General features: G+C 41.1%; 1 protein-coding gene across 6 annotated transcripts in view; it reads left to right on the top strand.

The window, feature by feature from the left end:
* Positions 1–21539, top strand: part of blnk (B cell linker) — a 199045-nt gene that overhangs the window by 83772 nt on the left and 93734 nt on the right. The window lies entirely within an intron of this gene.

Here is a 21539-nt window from a genome sequence, read left to right as displayed (position 1 = left end):
TGTGAAAGAGGACTGGTCACTCCCATCAGGTATTCCTGTTTCAATGATGACAAGTGGTCAGATTAATTTCTGATAGATCTTAATATTGTTCTATGGAGTGAGTTAACACTATTCTAAAACTAGAGCAAAAAAGGAAATATAGGGCAAGGAGCAAGGAATGGGTCAAACAGGGAAGACCTACCATATAATGCTATCAGATACGGAGTTCCAAGATTAAGACCCAATGTAATGATATATGCTTCCCAATGAGGGTAGGTAGTATGTAACTTTCAGTACATGATAATACTTCAATACATGCATCTGAACTATAGCTAAATATATTCATGCATGGATTTAAGTGATTGAGGTTTTCCCCAGGACAAACTATTACTTTGTTGTTGGGATTGAATTCTGTTATCAGGATTCCAGTGACGGGCGGAAACATCTAATGCACCCAGATCGTTGCAGTGGTAGCAAACTGGTAATGTTTCAGCCTCACAGCCACAACTACCGAATATGTGCTTCAGAGCTTGGTCAGAGTTGGGGCCTTACACGTGCACAGCCATCAGGGTGTAATCAGCAGTATTCATTGGGATTGGAGAGATTTTGAAGGCAGTGGCTGAAAGGGTAGAGTTTAAGGCCTTCACCAAACAGCTCATCTGGAGTTAGGTCAAAGTTGTTGGAAGCAAGATCATTGGGCCAGAAATGATTGGGACCTCAGGAATGAGATCAGGGAGTCTGCAGTGTGTTTTGGGAGGTGGGAGGAAGGGATTAATGGCCAGGGAACTGTGAGTCTGTACTGAGATCAGTAAGCCAAGAGTGAGGCTGGCTGCTTGAGGATTATGTTTGGGAGGGAATTGTAAGCAAGACTTGGGGCTTGCGAATGTGATTGGGGTGGAGTCAGAAGTGAAAGGGGATTTGAGAGTAAAATCAGGGAAATCGAGAGGCAAGATCATTGGTTGAGGAACAATTTCTCGTTCTCATGAAGGACATTTTGGGGAGATTAGCAGTGAGGGTGCTGGCTTGGCAGTGAGTTTGGTGTTTTGGGGGCAAGGTTGGGGGTGTGCCTGGGGAATTAGTATCAGATGAGAGATTTGGAAGAGGAAAACAGGATCAGTAGAGTTAGACCAGGGGGCTTGGGTAAAACCTCTGCGTGGTTTGGTTATGTAGTTAGGAATGAGGGTAAGATTGGAGGGTCAGGGATGAAGTTAGATCATTGGGAGTGAAAATCTTAAGACAGAGGAACAGAATTAGGCTACACAGCCCATCACATCTACTCCACCATTTCATAATGGCTGATTTATTATCCCTCTCAACCCCATTCTCCTGCCTTCTCCCGGTAACATTTCACGACCTGACTAACCAAGAACCTATCACCTCTGCTTTAAGTATACTGAATAGCTTGTCCTCCACAGCCATTGATGGCAGCGAATCCCACAGATTCACCATCCTCTGGTGAAGAAATTCATTCTCAACTCTGTTCTAAGTTGATGCCTCTCTATTCTGAGGCTGTGCTCTCTAGTCACCCACTATAGGAAATATCCTCTCTGCATCCACTCTATCTAGGCCATTCAATATTCAATAGGTTTCAATGAGATTCCCTCTTGTTCTCCTAAACTTCAGTGAATACAGGCCCAGAGCCATCAAGCACTCCTTATACGTTAACTCTTTCATTCCCCAAATCGTTCTGGTTGACCTCCTCTGGACCCTCTCCAATGCCAGCACATTTGTTCTTAGATAAGGAGCCCAAAATTATTCACAGTGTTCAAAGAGAAGTCTGACCAATGTCTTATAAAGCCTCAGAATCACATCATTGCTGTTACCTTATAGTGCTCCTAAAATGAATGCAAACATAGCATTTGATTTCCTTACCACCAACTCATCTAGCAAATTAACCTTTATGGGATCCTGAGCAAAGTCTCCCAAGTCCCTTGGCACCTCTAATTTTTGGATTTTCTCCCCATTTAGAAAATAGTCTATGCCTTTCTTCCTTGTACTGAACTGCATTACCTTATACTGTAGTTCCCTACAATATATTCAATCTGCCATTCCTTTGCCCATTATCCTTCTGCATACTCCCTGCTTCCTCAACACTGCCTGACACTCTAACTATCTTTGTATTGTCTGCACATTTTTCCACAAAGCTATCAATTTCATCATCTAAATCATTGACATATTCTATAATGTTAAAAAAAAGCAGTATCAACACCATCCCCTGTGAGACCCCACTACTCACTGGCAACCAACCAGAAAAAGCCCCCTATGTTCCCACTCTTTGTCTCCTGCTAGTCACTCAATCTTCTATACATGCGAGTATTTTTCCTGTTAAACCATGAGCTTGTATTTCATTTAGCAGCCTCATGTAGAGCACCTTGTCAAAAGCCTTCTAAAAATCTAGGTAAGCAACATCCACTGACTCTACTTCGTCTATCCTGCCTGTTATTTCCTCAAAGCATTTCAACAGATTTGTTAGGCAAGATTCCACCTTAAGGAAACCATGCTGGCTTTGTCCTATTTTTTTATATGCCTCCAAGTACCCCAAAACCTTGTCCTTAATAATAGACTCCAACATCTTCCCAACCACTGACGTCAGGCTAACTGCCCTATAATTTCCTTTCTTTTGCTTTCCTCCCTTCTTAAAGAATAAAGTGACATTTGCAATTTTCCTTTCCTCTGATACCATTCCAGAAGCTTTCTTGATAGATCATTACAAATGCCTCCACAATCTCTTCAGCTATGTCTTTCAGAGCCCTGGGGTGGAGTTCATCTGATCAACGTCCTTTTGACTTCCCAAGCACCTTCTCCTTATTAATAGCAACTACACTCACTTCTGCCCTTGACACTTATGACTTCCTGGCATACTGCTAGTGTCTTCCACAGTGGAGACTGACACAAAAGTCTGCCATTTCTTGGTGCCCCATTTCTACCTTTCCAGCATCATTTTCTAATGGTCCAATATTCACTCACGACTTTTGGTATCTTCTTAGTTATCATTGGCTAGCTTACCTTCATCATTTCTCTCCTTACAGTTTTTTTAGGTGCCTTCCACTGGTTTTTAAAAGCTTCCTAATCCTCCAATTTCCCACTAATTTTTGTTATATTGGATGCCCTCTCTTTTGCTTTTATGCTGTCTTTGACTTCCCTTGTCAGCCACAGTTGCCTTGTCCTCCTTGTAGAGTACTTCTTCATCTTTGGGATGTATCTATCCTACAAGTTCTGAACTGCCCCCAGAAACTGCAGTCATCCTTGCTTGTGTCCCTTTCAAATCAATTTTGGCCAGCTCCTCTCTAATGCCTCTGTAATTCCCTTTACTGGACCCTAATACTGATACATATCACATTATCTTCACTCTCTCAAACTGCAGTATTATGACCACAGCTTCCAAAAGGTTTCTTTACCTTAAGCTCTCTTATTAAATATAGTTAATTACACAACACCCAATCCAGAGTTGCCTCTCCCGAATTGAGCTCAACCACAAGCTGCTGTCAAAAACCATCTTGTAGACATTCGACAAATTCCCTCTCTTGAGATCCAGCACCAACCTAATTTTCCCAATCTACTTGCATCTTGAAATCCCCCACGACTGTTGTAACATTGCCCTTATTACATGCCTTTTCTGTTTCCCATTGAAATTTATATCACACATCCTGTCTATTCCTAAGAAGCTTGTAACTCCCATCAGAGTCTTCTTACCCTTGCAGTTTCTTAACTCTTCCACAAGGATTCTACATCTTCTTTTCTTTTTCAATCTTTTTATTAGTTTCATAATGATAACCATAACATAATATTGATACAAAGTTATTGGAATTACATTGTTATAAATAACATATTTAAATATAAACCTAGTTGGCACACAGGTATTAAACCTCCCAATCGTACAAGATACAAATATAATATACAAAAAAAATCAAAAAGGAAAAAAATATATATACCCCAAAAGAAAAACTAATCTAAACAATGCTAACCAACTAAGCTAAAAAATTACCACAATTTTTGGGTTACCAATGATAGAACCAAGTCATTTAACCTCTTCAGCTCATTGGATGATTGCATTTCTTACATTAATGGCTAGAAGATCCATTTTGCTGAATTGGAAAGAGATTAATCCTCTCGCCACATTTCATTGGTTCTCTCAAACTATGCTGTGCTTAAACTTAGAAAAAATTAGAAGTGTTATTTATGATCCCTCTATTAAATTCGAAAAGACTTGGGGGCCATTTACTCAACACTTCCATATGATGTAATTTGACCTTTTCCAAACCTACTCTATTTCCTTTTAATATATGTCAAGAGCAGCGGAGTCAACGACATTAATGGTTTTTTTTTTGACGTTACACAACAACCCATGTTTTTTTCTTTCTTCAGGATTCTACATCTTCTGATCCTATGTCACCACTTTTTAAGGATTTGATTTCTTTTTTTCGTCAACAAAGCAGCATACAAAGGGATGTGCATGTTGCTGAATGGAATAGCCACAGAGAAATCTTGTACTGACTGCTTACTCCTCTCACTTATCCTGGTGGCCACCCATATACCATCTGAAGCCTTCACTCGGAGTGTGACTGCCTCAATAAAAGTCGCACCTATGAGGTGTTCATCTTTCTGGATAGTCTTGAGTGTATCCCGTCCCAGTTCCAATTTCTTAACTTGTCAGTCAGGAGCTGAAGTTGGGTGCACTTCCTGCAGATGTAGTCGTCAAGGAGACCATTAGGTACCCTGAAATCCCACATTCCACAGGGGGAGCATTCTACTGCCTGATCCACCATCCTGCCGACACTTGTTATACTTCTAGCTTAAGCCTAAGTTCTAGCCTGCACCTGTTCTCACCTAAGCCTGCTGAGCCAAAGCCTGACCACTCTAACACTGTCCACTCCAACTATTGCCACTCTCCTTAAATCTTGCTTCTTTTTATTTTGCCTTGCTAAGTTACTATTAACCCAAGCAATCTCTCAAGTCCTGATAGGCCCCACTCATTTTTTAAAACTGGTGCATAATTTCACAAGGAACTGTTTCCAGCTCACTCCATGATCTCCCACTGCACAGAATGCAATGAGCTGGGAGTGAGTTTGGGATTTTGGAGATGAAGAGATAGGCGTGAGATTGAGACTAGGATCTAAGCTCAAGATAGTCGGTGGGTGAGCAATTTTGTATGTTTTTTTTCTGAGTATTTTCAAAACTTGCTGTCTTTATTATCATAGGGTTATGGCAAAATAATAAAGCAAATCTTTGTATTTCCTACCTGTTCTGCCCTAGATTTGTTGCTAAGGTACAATGTCCTGAATAGCAGGTCATGGAGTCATTGAAAGTGTGCATTTATGATCAACTAATAAATCACTTGCTCTGGCAAAATCATTTGACCTATTCTGAATAGTTAAAATTAATATAATTTCTGTTCCTCAAGTGACCACTGCTGATGTTTAAATCAAAATGCCAATACTGAAAGCATTTCTGCAGGCAATCAATCTGTTTCAACAACCAAAGCTGAAAGAAATTGTACCTTTTAAATGGATCTCGGAAAGAAAAGCAGTAAATATGATATTTTGTCCATTATTTTTCAAAACAATGGCTGTGATTTGTTTCTTTCACTCTCTTGTTTGATGACCTAAACTGTTTATTCTCTGTGGTGTGTCACAGCTCTTTTCAATGTGTATAATTAAACTGCTGGAAAAGATCTACATGATGAGCCTACGAGAATACAAAGGGTAAGACACTGTACCTAACAGTCATTATTTACCACTCAAACCCAATAAGGTGGGTTAAAGTTGTAAAACAGAGAACAGAGTCTGTTACTTTGTACCAGCGATTGCTGTGTGTCAACAGACAAAAGTAGGAATTAGACAAGGCATATTAATGACCACAAACTGTTATAAATGAGCAGAACACCTGGTTCAATCTCACAATTTGATTTGAATCCAGGTGAAACTTCACCTTGGTTCCAAATTAATTGTCAGATTTATGTTTCGTGACACAATTCCTTTTGAGTGCAGCTGGAGATTTATAGTGGCTCAAAATTCATCACCAAGTTTACATTACCCGACACAGTGAATGATCAGCCCTTCTGTGTAAGCAGCACAACATCTATTTGGAGTCTCATCCAGTTGTGCAAATTTCCGCTGGAAGTTTTAGCTTGAACCTCTCGAAATGTATCTTGAACTTCGTGAATTGGGAAATTGTTGGCTGCTGGCAGGATCTGTCCTTGAGATGACAACGGATTTAAAATTGTACTTGAACGTTTCAATAAACTGCTTTAGATCTCAAATTTATTTCTCATGTATGATTCTTTTAAGGGCAGCAAAGGATACGGGAAGAAGGCAAGAGAATGGGGTTGAGAGGAACAATAAATCAGCAATTATATAGCAGACTCGATGGGCCAAATGACCTAATTCTACTCCTATATTTTATGGTCTTATAGCCTTTTATAACAAAGGTCAAAAGAAAACAAGTAAAAAGAACTACCAATGGGAATAGTGAAATTATATCATGTCCTGAAGCCTAGAATTTGATGCACCCAGCACATTGTAATGTAGGGAAGATGTAGTCACATACGTCAGTTAATAGTTCTAAAAAAGATTACCTTTCTAAGTAAAACCCAGATAAAAGTGAAAGCAATCCTATATAAAAAGCCTCTGATAGAGCCCACTGCTTTAATTTGAATCAAAAATTCAATGGATTTTGGGATTTCTCTCGGTATTTTCAATTTGTTTGTTTTCTTGTGTGTGAATCACAAAGTAATAAGTACTCGATATGGTGACATATGTTTACTTTGGTAATAAATTTACTTAGAACTTTGAAACAAGGTACTTTGAGAATGGAGTGGAATGTAGATCTTTGCTCAAGTTACGTTTATAATGGAAAGGAAATAGAGCTTCAGAATTTTTCAATGTTGCACAATCAATTAACTACTTAATGGAGTGTGGTCACTATTGTAATGAAGGGAAATATGGAAAAATTGCATAGAGATAAATTACCATATACGAAATACCTTCCTTTTTGCTATCGGGTGAGGGATAGATGTTGACACAGATACCAGGAGCACTTGTTTTCGCAGAATCTTTTACATCTGCCTGAAAAGCCAGGGTTGAAGCTTGGTTGCCACCCTATCTGAATGAAGGCTGCTTTGACAATACCCTCATCACAGCATGGCATCAGTCTGAGCATGGAGTAATGACTAGATCCCATACAGGACGCTGGTCAATAAGGTTAAAGAATATCAGTTAGACATCATAGTCTGACATGGGTTAGAAGCTGGTTGTCAGACAGAAAACAAAGAGCGGGGAATAAATGCAAACACAAGGAAATCTGCAGATGCTGGAAATTCAAGCAACACACACAAAATGCTGGTGGAACGCAGCAGGCCAGACAGCATCCATAGGAAGAAGCACAGTCGACGCCTCGGCCTGAAACGTCGACTGTGCTTTTTCCTATGGATGCTGTCTGGCCTGCTGCATTCCACCAACATTTTGTGTGTGGAGCGGGGAATAAATGAGCCTTTCTCAGGCTTATAGTGGGGTAATGCAACGAGTGGTGCTTGGTCCCCAGATTGCCACAATATTTACCTGGCTGAGAAGACCGTCTGCCATATTTGCTGATGGTCCACAATGTCCACTTAAAACTTTGGGCATCACAGTAGCGTAGTAGTTGGTGCAGTCGCTTTACAGGATCAGCAATCACTGATCGGGGTTTGATTCTCGCTGCTATCGGTAAGGAGTTTGTATGTTCTGTCCAGTGACTATGTACTGAGGCTTTATAAGGCATTGGTCAAATCACACTTGGAGTATTGTAAGCAGTTTTGGGGCTCTTATCCAAGAAAAGTTGTGTTGGTATTGGAGAGAGCCCAGAGGAGGTTCATGGATGAAAGGGTTACCTTCTGAAGAGAGTTTGCGAGCTCTGGGGCTATACTCGCTGAGGTTTATGAGAATGAGAGGGGAATCTCATTAAAACCTATCGAATATTGAAAGGCCTGGATAGAGTCGATGTTTTGTGCAGTGGAGGAGTCTAGGACCAGAGGGCACAGCCTCAGAATAGAGGGTGGTCCATTTAGAACAGAGATGAGGAGAAATTTCTGTAGCCGGAGAGGAGTGAATCTGTGGAATTCATTGCCACAGACAGCTGTGCAGGCCAAGTGATTCGGTATATTTAATGAGGAGGCTGATGAGTTCTTGATTAGTCAGGGGATCAAAGGTTATGGGGAGAAGGCAGGAGAATGGGGTTAAAAGGGATAACAAATTAGACATGATGGAATGGTGGAGCAAACTTGATGGGCTGAATGGCCTAATTCTGCTCCTATGTCTTATGGTCTTATATGGGTTTCCTTCAGGTGCTCCGGTTTCCTCTAACATTCCAAAAGCATACAGTTAGGGTTAGTGAGTTGTGAGTATGCTATGTTGGTACCGGAAACATGGCAATACTTGCAGGCCGCACCCCCCCCCCCAGCACATCACAAACATTGATGCAAATGACATATTTCACTGTATGTTTCAATGTGCATGCAATAATTAAAACATATCTCCCTATATGGTGTAGAGTTCCAGGACCTTTCGCTGACATCAACTTCTACTTAGCTGATGGGCTTGCCAAAAAAGGAAATCCAGTGGATGGAAGAGAAACATTTGCTCTTTCCCAACAGTTACACTGCAAAATCAGTGTCCAGGACGTGGGCCAGTTAGACCTGTCGGAAGTTCAGTGACGCTGTATATTAATTTCAACAAATAGAACAGCTGTAAGGGAGAGAGGCGGGTTCCAACTAATTTACACTTGTTTTGATTGAGTTGAGTTATAGAAAACAATTCATTTTTTTAGTGTTTTTAGCTGCTTTTGTTTAATAGTAGGTTTAAAATATCAAAAGATTTTGCTATGTTTAAATTGTATTCACTGCTGGATTCTTTTTAATGTTTGTGAACATTTCACACAATTACAGTCACTTAAGCTGTCAAACAGCTCCTTAAGGTGGTCAACTCTTTGACAGCTCTTTAAGGTGGCACAGATTGTGGGAGTGTTTTTTTTGTGTGTGGCTGCCAAAGCATTTATGTGAAGTTAGTGATAGTTAACCACTTTGCAATGCTCAGGGCTTTACCAAATACCACAGAGACAGCACCCCTGAAGTGCTTTATGCTGGGAGACCTGATCAGGACAGGAATGGTTAAGAAGGTGGCCCAACCAATTTTATATAAAGCAGTTTTATATAAATTTCAGATGACTACATTGACACAAAAGGATCAGCACAGTAGCATGATCGTTAGCACAACGTTTTACAGTACAGGCGATACAGGTTCAATTCCCGCAGCTGCCTGGAAAGAGTTTGCACATTCTCCTCCATGACCATGTGGGTTTCCTCCGGGTTGAAGCACCTTCAATTACTCCAAAAGACTGAGCTTTGGTAAAATACTGAAAGGCTTTTATTTGCTGTACAATACGACCTCCACAGTGAGTGTCTGCCCCCGGACTGAGGGGGAGGGGCAAGGCGAACACCTTTATACAGGACTCTGTGGGAGGAGCCACAGGGGCAGTCAGCAGAGGGGTGTGTCCAGACAGGTAACAAAGTTACAACATATATACATGGTTTACCACACGGGTGCTCTGGTTTCCCTCTGCAGTTCCAAAAGCATACCAGTTAGTAGGTTAATTAGTCATTGTAAATTGTCCTGTGATTAGGCTAGGATTAAATCAGGGGATTGCTGGGTGGCGCAGTTCAAAGGACCGGAAGGATTTATCGCGCGCTGTATCACAATCAATAAATAGAACTTTGCGTTCAGTTCCCAGAGCTGGACTCTTCAAGTCTGCCCTGAAATTAGGGGAAGCCTTTGAGGGTTAGAAATCCTTCACAAAAAGAGAGGAGCAACAGACCCAGAGACAACAGTCCTGTTAGTGCAACCTTTGCTATGGGGTAGATAAACTTTTGAAAACAATAAAGAAGAGCTAGCACCGATTTGTTAAAGGTAAGTTGTGTTTGACAAGACTGATTTGAAACTTTTTGATTAGATTTAATTTTTGAAAGGCATTTGATATAGTTCTACTCAAAAAGGCTTTATGGCAAAGCTTGAGGCCTGTAAAATTAAAGGGTAAATAAGAAACAGACTTACAGCAGTAAACAATGACTAGTGAGTGCTAAGTAGTTGTTTTCTCACACTGAAGGATGGCAGACAGTAATGGTCACCAGATGGGATCATTGAATTTTGTGATATATGCTAATGATTGGACATAAGGTGGCAGAGTGTCTCAGCACTGGCAGTGCTAGAGACTCTGATTCAGTGCTGATCTTGAGTGTTTTTTGTGTGAAGTTTGTACATTCTTAGAGTCATATTCATAGAGCATTACAGCATTGAAATAGTCCCTTTGGCCCATCTAGTCCATTTTGATCCATTATTCTGTCTAGTTCCATTGACATGCACCTGAGCCATGACCCTTCAGACTCCTCTTGTCCATGTACTTACACAAACTTCTCTTAAGTGTTGAAATCGAATCCACTTCCACTACTTTCTCTGCCAGCTCATTCCTTATAAGCGCCGCTGTCTGAGTGAAGAGCCACCCTCTCAGGTTCCTCTTAAATATTTTACCTTTCACCTATAACCTACAACCTCTAGTTCCTGTGATGGTTGGTTTCCCCCAGGTGCTCCAGTTTCTTTCCATCTCCCAAAGACATGCAGATTTATAGATTGCTGGTGAACGCAGCAGGCCAGGCAGCATCTCTAGAAAGAGGTGCAGTCGACGTTTCAGGCCGAGACCCTTCATCAGGACCCTTCGTCTCGGCCTGAAACGTCGACTGCACCTCTTCCTAGAGACGCTGCCTGGCCTGCTGCGTTCACCAGCAACTTTTATGTGTGTTGCTTGAATTTCCAGCATCTGCAGAATTCCTGTTGTTTGCAGATTTATAGATTCCCCAGTCCTGAGGAAGGGTCTCAGCCCAAAATGTCCACTGTACTTTTTTCTGTCGTTGCTGCCTGGCCTGCTGAGTTCATCCAGCATTTTGTGTGTGTTGCTTGGATTTCCAGCATCTGCAGATTTTCTCCTGTTTGTGATTGGATTACTACACTGTGAAGTCTGTTTAGGGATGCCTACCCTGAAGAAGTTTAAATCTTCTCTTCGGGAGTTCAGTGAAATCCTCAGCCACTGCTCCACCTCTGTGATCTCCGCTGCTTCCTCCCACTTTCTAACTCTGACTCTTCATCTTTTTCTCCCCAGTCCTGAGCCTGAAACGTCGACTGTCCTCCTTTCCATAGATGCTGCCTGGCCTGCTGAGTTCCTCCAGCACTTTGTGTGTGTTGCTTGGATTTCCAGCATCTGCAGATTTTCTCTTGTTTGTTATAGATTAATTAGTTGTTTTAAACTGCCCCTATTGTGAAAGTGAGTGGTAGAATCTTGGGGTGTTGATTCGAATGTGGGGAGAATAACAAATGGGGTTCATTTAAGATTAGTGTAAATGTATGGCAGCCAGCCTGTGGTGTAGCAGCATCAGCACCGGGCATCGAGGTGAATGGTCCTGGGTTCGAAGCCAATTGGCTCCTTGCATGCTTTCCATCCGTGCTGGGTTGAGCACTGAGCTGGCAATTTGCCCTTGTAAAAAAAAACAGACAAATGCTAAGGAAACGGCAAAAAATGCCGCCCAATGCGCCGCAAGGTGAGTAAAGGAACAACAAATAAATGAGTGGTTGGTGGTCGAAGCGGATTGGGTGAGGTGAAGACCTTTTGCCATGCTGTATCTCGATAATTTCACGTCTTGCGTGTGCAGTACAAAGTTACCAGATTTACAAGTGACGAAGCTTGGAGGTGGGGTACACTAAGTAGTGAGGACGGTACTCTGCTGGAAGTAGAAAATGATGGGCTGGCTAAATGGGCAAACATGGCGGTTGGAATTTAATACAGAGAAGTGCGAAATGATACGCTTCTTCAGGGACAAAATGGGCCGGAGAAGGGACCATCTGAAAGGTACATGTGAACCTGAGCCTTTGAACGTAGTTCTTGTTTGGGCTTTATGTCAATATAGTAAAGCATAGAAAGGCATCGGGTAATCAGGAAGTCTATCAGAACTTTGGCCCTTTGTTTCAACAAGCCTGGATTATGGAAGTAGGGAAGTCACTGCAACTGTACAGGGAATCATTGAGACTACTGCAAATAATTTTGACCCATTATGTATGATTACATGTAGGCAGTTTAGAGAAGGTTGACAAGATTTATGCTGAAATTGGAAGAGCTATCCCATGAGGAAAGGTTAAATAAGATGGGATTCTATGAGCAATGATTTTTTGAAATCTATCAGATACTTAGAGGCTACCTAAGGTAAATGCTGAGGGGATATTTCCACTCAAGGGAGAATCTAGAACCAGAGAGTACGGTCTGAGAATAAGGGGCCAGCTATTTAAGACTGAGATGAAGAAGATTTCTTCTCGCAGCTGGTTGTAAGTCTTTGAAAAATCTTGCCTTAGCTGTCATGAATAGTCCTCATGTATATTTAAGGGTAAAATAAATTGATTTCTAGTCAGTAATGGAATCAAGGATGATGAGGAAATGCAGGAAAACAGCCCAGAGAAATGCTGCATCAGCCATGATCTTATTGGCTGACAGGGCTAGCTTGAGGGCTTCAAGTCTTAAACCATATCTATAAATAGAAGAAGAGACAAGAAAACAGGGAAGTTGTGTTCTAACTATATAAAACATAATTTGTCTGCAGTTCTGTCCACCTGATTTTATAGAGGATGTGAATGTCCTGAAGAGAACAGAGAAAAGATGTTCAGCCAAATCTCTAGATTTCCTACTTGTAGCAAAGGGAGGAGCTTCGATAAGAGTGTGCAAGATCATGACTAGTCTAGATAGGTAAATGAAGGGAAGCTTATGGTGAACATCAGTAAAGGTTGCACTCTTAGTTCGCTAAAGGGGAACAAATGAACTCACTACCTGAAGGCCACCAAAGAGATGGGGAAACCCAAGTTAAAAATAATACAATACTCTCTGGGTTTTGGAAATATACAGGGCAATAAATTATAGTTAACATGGATTTGTTAACATTAAATTATAGTTGATGATTGCATTATTTGATTTAAAAAATAGTTAATGTTGTGTATACAGATGTTCAATAATAATTGAAGCAAGCACTGCATAGTATATGTGTGACCATAATAGGGTCCATGGGATAAAAGGGACAGGGCAACATGGATATAAAATTGGACAAGAGACTGATAAAAGGGTATTGAATGCAGAAATTGTTCTTCAGACTGCAGGGAGGTAAGGAAAGACTTCCTATGTCTTAGGATCACTATCATTTTTGCTACAGTACATATTAATGACCTGGACTTGTGTATATATGGCAATACACACTGTGTGTGTGTGTGTGTGTGTGTGTGTGTATGTATGTGTGTATATCATCATCATCAAGTGCCATGCCCAGTCTGAGCTTTGACTGCCATGTCTTCCTCTTGCTTTCTTCCCTTCAATCTTTCCCATAATTACCATGCATTCTAACTCCTCTTTCCTAATCACGTCCAATGAAGTTACATTGCCTTTTCATGATCTCATACATTATTTCTCTCTTTGTGCTTGCTCTGTTCATGACATCCTCATTAGATATTCATTTCATCCATGATATTCTTTGCATCCTCCTCAAAAACCACATTTCTGCTGCTACAATTCGTTTCCTCATGTTATTAGATATTGTCCAACATTCTGAGCCATATAACATAACTGGATAAACGTAACATTTCAGTACTCTGAGGCAGGTTGTCATGCCTAGTTTAGTATTGGTCAGTATACTCTTCATTCTCGTAAAGGTGTCTTTTGCCATCCCTATTCTTCTTTTGATGTCCAAGTCGCACCTGCCATCTGATGTCACCCAGCTTCCTAAGTAGCAAAAGTTCTGTACTTGTTTTATGTCTTCCCCATTTATTCTCAGCCTGCAGATAGGATTCTCCTTCTTTTTGGATATCACCATACATTCTGTCTTTTTGCAATTGATAGACAGATCCATTTTTGCACTTTCTTCAACAATTATATCAATTAAGTTTTGTAGTTCTTTCTCCGTACTTGCAATTAACACAGTGTCATCTGCATATCTGAAATTATTGATGTTTTCACCGCCAACTTTGATTCCCAAGATGTCTGTTATTTTTTGTAATATTGTTTCACTGTACACATTAAATAAATCAGGGGAGAAAACACACCCTTGTCTAACGCCTCTCTTGATTTTCGTAAACTGACTCTCTTCTCCATCTATTCTTACAGCGCCAGTTTGTTCCCAGTACAGATTTCTGATTGAGTGGAGGTCTTTCAAATCTAGATCTAGAGTTTTCTGTAATATTTCAAATAACTTATTGTGCTTCATGTTATCAAATGCTTTTGCATAGTCCATAAAACAAACAAATAAATCTTTTTTCGCTTGAATAGCTCGTTCTGATAGTATCCTTAACATCAGTACTGCGTTTCTTGTACCTTTGTCTTTCACAAAACCACATTGTTCTTTGCCTATTTCAGCTTGTATCTTACTTTTAGCTCTTGTCATCAAAATTCTTAGAAGTATCTTGGTGATGACTCATTAAACTTATGGTCCTATGTAATTCACATTCTATTGCTCCAGCTTTCTTAGGAAGAGTGATAAAATATATATATGTATATGAATGTGTGTGTGTGTGTGTGTGTCTGTGTAATATTAAAGTGTTTAGATTACACTAAACTTTGAGATGCTCTTAACCAATGAGAAGGTTAGCAACAGATTTCAGAAGGGTGCAGATAAATTAAAGAAAATATTCATTGCAGATGAGATTCAACACTGGAGTTTAAAGAGATGTATTTTGGACAGAAATGTGAAGGGGGCAATGAGAACGAGAAAAGAAGGAAAGGGTAATTTGGCTTCTTTGCCTGCTCTGCTATTCAGTTGAATCATTGCCAATCTTTTACCTCCAGCGTGAGTTTATAGGGTTTAATTTTAAAGAGGAATTGGAAGGGTAGGACTGGCTGTTACATGCACTCAAATTTTTGAACAAGGCAGGATAAATTGCATCATGGCTTAAAAGCATTATCTGCTACTTTCAGTTGCGTTGAAGCAAAAGCAAGGGAGTTACACTGAGCATTTGTGAAATGTTGCTGTAGTTTATTCAGATGTGAGCATCTCAAATCAGGAAGTACACTGAAGTCTTGGAGAGGTGTCCAGAAGGAGGCAACGAGGAACAGCTGAGAGTATTCCTTACGGGGTAGAGACTGTTGAGAGGAAATCTGATACAGGTGTCCAAAATCTTTGGATAAAATAAAGAGAAGTTGATTGCAGTGGTGAATGAGTTGGCAAGTTAGAACTTGAAACTTCTGTTTTATACAGTGAGTTGGAATTCATCAGATGGAAAAGCACTGTAGCATACTGATGAATGACATGTAAAAGTGAATTGGATACGCCCTTAAAGGGAAGGTTACCAGGCCATGGGTAAAGAGTAGGGTCATGGAAATAATTCTACCGGAAAATAACTAAGGATTGAATTACCGCCTCTGTGCTATGTCATCTCCTTTTAATTTTAACTGTTCTGTTTCTGTAACTTGAAAAGGCAATTACATTTACAACAGCACAGAATTTTTGCAGTTGAGATAAGATTACAGGTATGGACTATGTGAAGTACATTCAAATACTTCCAGTACAAACAAGTAGAACAGACGTTAAATAATAAAGTGCTCGAGGCAGAGCCCATATTGAGTATTCGAAGGTTAAACATTAATGGAACAGTGGCATGGTTGTGATCTTTTCAGGATAGATGTGTAAATTGGCCATTTAAAATTTTGTTACCAAATTTAATTTTTTTCTAATATCTATTTGCATGGAGCCTTGCAATGTTGTAGTTGCAACATCTCCTTTGCCAAAAAGCATATTTGCCACAGCAAAAGAAAATAATTTTTCACTCAAAAACATGATGTAGGTGGATCAGCAGCCAATAATCTCTGTCACATTTTACCTTCGTCCTGGTTGCATGACAACCATGGTGTGTGGCTGATACACTTAAAGAATTCAGTTTAGCAGTAAAATTTCTGATGACAGCTGAGACACCAACGTTAACTCCTTCCTAAAATGGTGACAGCCAGTAAGAAGGCTGGGGCTTAGGACCCAATTAAAATAAGGATACCAAAATGCTGCTGCTTTCCCTGGTTCCAAACAATTCAGGCCATCTTTCAATACGTAAAGTGAATCACAGTGCTCTCTTTTACTTCTTCAGTGCATCACCCTACTGGGATATAGACCATCAATATTTTTCTTTGACCTGGGCCTATAGAAGGTTAATCGGTCCTGTGGTTTCTGCTTTCATCATATGACTTCATAGATCTTCTAGGCGAAGATCTTTCCTCTCCCAGGGTGAGGTCTTTGGAGCTTCTGCTGGCATTTCTGTAGCACTAGGTTTTTACAGGGTGGGGTTGCTAGCTTCATGCCCAACCCTCCTCCTAACCAACATTGTTAACATCTGTCTGACCAAATGCAGACAGAATGTCAATGAAAGTTAAGATATTGGGGGCAACACAGGTCAGGAAGGTGATGAAAGGCCCAAAACATTGACTGTTTATTCCTCTCATGGATGCTGCCTGAGCTCCTAAGTTCCTCCAGCATTTTGTCTGTGTTTCTCTGTATTTCCAGCATCTGTAGAATCTCTTGTGTTTAAGATGTTGGGACCTGGCCATTAGGATGAGCTGGCCTGTATCTCCTGACTGCTTGTATGTTGTATGTGGTGATCATTCCTCTTTCTTATAAAAGTAGGGGATATATGCCTTTTCTCTGCCATTAGCAGTTCTACTGCCCTTAGCATGCGAGGGACCTGAGTGTGTGCACGTGGAGCTCAACTGTCCAGAGACTGGAACTCACTGCAAGCTGAACAGTGCAATTTGTCACCACCTGCTCAGAGTACCAAAGGCCGAAGCTGCGTCAAATTTCCCCTGCTTGATCACCAGAACAGTATATTTTTATTGACACAAGAGGTACTGCAGATGCTGTAAAATCTTCCTCCCATCCCCCCATCTTCTTATTCTGACCTCTTCACCCTTTCCTTTCCAGTCCCGATGAAGGGTCTCAGCCAGAAACGTTGACTGTTTACTCCCATCCATAGATGCTGCTTGACCTGCTGAGCTCCTCCAGCACATTGTGTGTGTTGCAGTATATTCTTATTATTTTTAAAAAGATCTGTTGATCTTTCTTGATATGGGCGTCTCTAAATTTACTTCATCCAGAGTAGATGGCATCTAACTCATTTTATTAAACTATTTTTTAAAAAGAACTATCAATTTATGTTTGGGATGCTGGCAGCCATCTTGAAATGTTTCCTCATTGCTTCCTCCCTGATAATCTTTTCTGACATCAGTATTTCTCTTTGATGTAGAGCTCAGACGTATAATCTGTGAATGCAGGTAAACAATGACTGAAGTAAACTGCATCACCTTATGGAATTTAATTATATTTTCACATATCTTGACATTCTGTGTTGGAATCCATTTACTATGAAAGAAACTATTGCAATTGACATGTGAGTAAAAGATAGTTTAACAGCTCTATTCCAAGAGCTTTGTAAATGTAAATGCTTTTGTTGAGATCACTAATGAGCATACGCAGGTTACGGTACCCTGGCTGGGGAAGACTTAAATGTGCAATCAGCATCTGATATCTTTGGGGAGCTAGAAATGGAAAACCAGGATACTGGAGAGGCAGTACAAGGCCAAAGATGACTACTGCCATCTGGATGGAGCCCAAGATAGAAATCAGATGCCTGTAAGGGTTTACTAAGGCAATGAATCAAAGATGTTCATGAGCTGCTAAAATCTGAAGAGCAGAGAAGTATGGGCCATGAAGGTCGAGGTATTCTGATCTGGAGGGAGACGAGAAGTATCATGGCATCAAGTTAATGAGTGGAAGGATCAGCACTGGCATCTCCAGGGGCTTGGCAGTAATTATTGTTTCTTTAATTTGACATTACTCTGAAGGGGAAACTTGGCAGAATTGTCCTCAGCTCAGTTCTGGTAAAGCAAAACATAATCTTTACTGTAGCTAAATCCAACAATCCGAACTACAGTCCTCATTAACTCATTATGGGACAAATATCTTACATAGTTCTGCCTATTTAACCTCCCTCCACTGTCCTTCCCATCACCCACTGTCCTTCCTCCCCCTTACTGTACTTCTTCCCCCTGCTGTCCCCCCACTGTCCTTCCTACTCCCCCCACTGTCCTTCCCACCACCCGTTGTCCCCCGGACTGTCCTTACCCCATCCATATTCTCTGCCCCGCTGTCTGTCCTTCTCTTCCCCCCCATCCCCGCCGTCCGTCCTTCTCTTTCCCCCCATCCCCGCCGTCCGTCCTTCTCTTCCCCCTGTCCCCACCATCCGTCCTTCTTTTCCCCCCGTCCTCACCATCCGTCCTTCTCTTCCCCCATCCCTGCCGTCCGTCCTTCTCTTACCCCCATCCCCACTGATTGTCCTCCTCTTCCCCCCATCCCCGCCCTGCGTCCTTCTCTTCCCCATCCCCGCCGTCTGTCCTTCTCTTCCCCCCCATCCCCACCATCCGTCCTTCTCTTTCCCCCATCCCCACCATCCGTCCTTCTTTTCCCCCCACCGTCCCCATCATCCGTCCTTCTCTTCTCCCCCCATCCCTGCTGTCCGTCCTTCTCTTCCCCCGTCCCTGCTGTCCATCCCTCTTCCCCCGTCCCTGCCGTACGTCCTTCTTTCCCCCCGTCCCTGCCATCTGTCCTTCTCTTCCCCCGTCCCTGCCGTACGTCCTTCTTTTCCCGTCCCTGCCGTCCGTCCTTCTCTTCCCCCTGTCCCTGCTGTCTGTCCTTCTCTCCCCCTGTCCCCGCCATCCGTCCTTCTCTCCCCCTGTCCCCGCCGTCCGTCCTTCTCTTCCCCCCGTCCCCCCGATCTACTCAAGAATAAATCTGCATAGGAATAGGAGTAGGCTGTATGCCCCATCAAGCCTTTGCCATTCTAAGAAATCATAACTGATCTGTTAATCAGTTCATTGATAGATAACCTGATTATTTTCAGTGTGTTAAAATAGCTCCACAGAATCAGAATCAGATTTATTATCACTGTCATACAGTATGTTGTCAAAACTGCTGTTTTGCGGTAGCAGTATAGTGCAATTTAAAAATATACTATAAATTATAATAATAAATATATATATTATATATTAAATAGTGCAAAACGAGAGCAGGAGTAGTGTTCATGGGTTCATTGCTCATCTGATGGCAGAGGGGAAGAAGCTGATCCTGAAACATTGTGTGTGTCTTCAGGCTTTTGTACCTCTGCTCTGATGGTAGCAATGAGTGGAGGGCATATCCTGGGTGGTGAGGGTCCTTAAAGATGGATGTTTTCTTTTTGAGGAATGACTTTTTGAAGATGCCCTCGATGGTGGGGGAGACTAGTGCCTATGATAGAGTTCCACAGACCTACCAATCTTCCTTATCCCACAATATTTAATTCAAAACCATCTATAGATGCCAGGATTTTCAAGTGTTAGTTGATATCAAATCAATTGACATTTATATAAAAAAAAAGACCACCAGATATTTACGGCTATTTCCAGGTAAAAAAGTGTTCTGATTTAATGCCTTAAAAAAGTCTCATTCTAATAATTTGGAACTGCCCAAATTGCGTGACTTTCCAGCCCAAAATAAGTTCTTTGCATGAATTGCCTTAGTTCTCTATAAAATCTTCAACACCTAAAGCAAATAACCCTTTTAACTTGCAGAAAATATAACTCTTGTTTGAGTAATCTCCTCCTATAAATTAATCCATAGAGTCCAGTTATCATTCTGGTAAAGAATGCTGTGCTCCCTGTGGGCCAATGTATCTGTTCCTTGTGATGCCCAGAATTGCTGGCAATTCAAACCAGGACTTATAATTCCTAAAAACTGTCCATGGTCCTTTTGTGTTAGAAACATGTGCTGGATTTAATATCACAATGATGCTGGCTAGCGATAACTGCTGTTTGGTCCATAGTTACTGCCAGGCCTGCCGAGTATTAACTTTTTCTGGTTTTTTTTTACTTATGGTAACTTTTATCTTTAATTTACATCTGCAAATGCTATTAGTTGAGCGTGACCAATTTTGTGATTGTTGTGTTACGTGCTGTGCATCAGTGATCCAAACACAGAAAGCAGAAGTGTTTCTTTCTTTCCATGGTTACGCTGTACTCCATGGGGGGTTATAATAGACAACTCTTAGTTTAAACACATCTGTGCTCATTCAACTGTTTGTTCCTTTTTTTTTAATCTGCAGTTTTTTTTGATTGGCACACAACTTGAACTATCCTTGGCAGCCAAAAGAACCCCATCCCCAGTTTTACCAGCTACATAGGCTGTAAGGAGACTTTAACAGTTTTAAATTACTTCTGACTACCAAAATAAAGTAACAAATGGGTGATTTGGTATCCTGAAACTGTCAATGAGTCTAGGATTTCTACAGATGACAGCACATGCACAGAAATACCAGATTTAATGCTGTTTATGTGTCTTTAATCAAAGTTGCTCGTATTAATAAAAGAGCATTTGCCCATTTACCAGTTTGAAGGGGAAATTTACTCATGTTCGTCTGAGGCATACTCATGCTTGTCATGATGCTGCTGTTTCTGCAGAAGTGATTGTGTAATGACCATCTGTGCGCATGCCTTGGAACCACATGAGCAAATGTCCCCAGCAAGTGGGGAATGAGCAGGGCCCTGTTTATTAACATGGGCAGATCCCAGACATGAGCGGGGAATCCAGCTTGGGTGGGAACTCTTTAATTTACACTCACGTGTTCCCCATCTCTGTGTTCATGACCCTGCCCAGAACCAAATGCCCTGAAGCGCAGCCCCAGTCCTCTAATGCAATCTCCCATAATTCCCAACCCACCAGACCCATCCCTTGACCAGCCTAGGAGGCCTACTCTGCTGTAACCAGATTCCAACACAGGTGCCTGAGCTCAAGCTGCCTCTTTGTTCTGTACCCCTGTCCCAGTCTTAGGCCTACCTACTGTTTTATTTTGTGAAATATTCACGGAAAGTGTGGAGAAAAACCCCTGTACATACATTAACTGGTGAATTGTGCTTGCTTTTCAATGACAAGACCTCAACTAAAATTGGCAAAGCTCTGCCATACAGTAATGATTTACCCTGCCCCTAATGGACACTGAAGAATCTCTTGACTCATATACAGTATAACTTCAAAGATATTAGTGTGAAAATTATACCAACTAGAAAGCTTCACTATACTGTTTTTTTTCCCTGTAAGTCAATTTCATTCAAATGCAATAATAGTTGATGTTACAGTCTAAAATTTCCATAAGATTGTGATATCTCTAAATGTTATTGAAGATAGAACAGTAATTTTAAAATGCAATAAATGTCAGGCATTAAGAATGCAACTGTATCTTAAGTATTGTTCCCACAGATTAAATCAAAAATCATATCTAAGCATCATAGCCTCAAAGTAGAAAACATGGAGTTAAAATTAATAAAAACACCCCTGGAACCTTCTGACGCCTGACTCACGTGTTTGTTTAAGATGCAGTATGTAAGTTTTGCAATTTTGGTTAAATATAGCTTGATGTGAACAAGGCACGGCTTGGGCTTAGTAGTTTATGACT

The sequence above is a fragment of the Mobula birostris genome, chromosome 21 (genome assembly GCF_030028105.1).
Source record: "Mobula birostris isolate sMobBir1 chromosome 21, sMobBir1.hap1, whole genome shotgun sequence".
Taxonomy (NCBI): Eukaryota; Metazoa; Chordata; class Chondrichthyes; order Myliobatiformes; family Myliobatidae; genus Mobula; species Mobula birostris.
Note: the sequence above shows the minus strand (reverse complement) of the source record. Positions and strands in the feature narration are given on the sequence as shown.